Source organism: Belonocnema kinseyi, chromosome 1 (assembly GCF_010883055.1).
Source record: "Belonocnema kinseyi isolate 2016_QV_RU_SX_M_011 chromosome 1, B_treatae_v1, whole genome shotgun sequence".
NCBI lineage: Eukaryota > Metazoa > Arthropoda > Insecta > Hymenoptera > Cynipidae > Belonocnema > Belonocnema kinseyi.
In genome coordinates this window covers 161,908,799-161,909,257 of record NC_046657.1, presented here as the reverse complement: position 1 = coordinate 161,909,257, position 459 = coordinate 161,908,799, and positions in this window count along the sequence as shown.

Sequence of the window (459 nt, the reverse complement as noted above, 5' to 3'; positions counted from 1 at the left end):
CCTTTATGGCTTCTCTCGCCCTTTGTCCCATTGAGTCTAAGACTCACCAGGTTAGGCGAGGTCGTAAAGAGGCCATTAGAAAGCAATTAGGCTGGAAACTTGTCCCAACTTGGGTTTACGTGAGTAAACACGAGCGGAAAATTATCCCAGAAAATTGCCTGCTGATGGCTCTCAACTTTATGGGACGAAGTGGACTATATCAAAGTGCATCTTTTGAAATTATTTATTAGTTCAAAAAACTAGTACATTTTTTTGATAACGATCTTAAAATTCATATTTCTCATGTTGCTATAAAAATATTGACATTCCCACGTTTGTGTGATTTTTGACGTCACGATTTCGGTCAAAAGCTTACAAAGTACAGTCTGTCAAGTTAAAACGTGGGTGGCTTTACTCGCAGTCGGTAAGGTGTATCGACATGATTTTGGTGTCAAAATATTAAGAAGAGCTCCCTCTTTC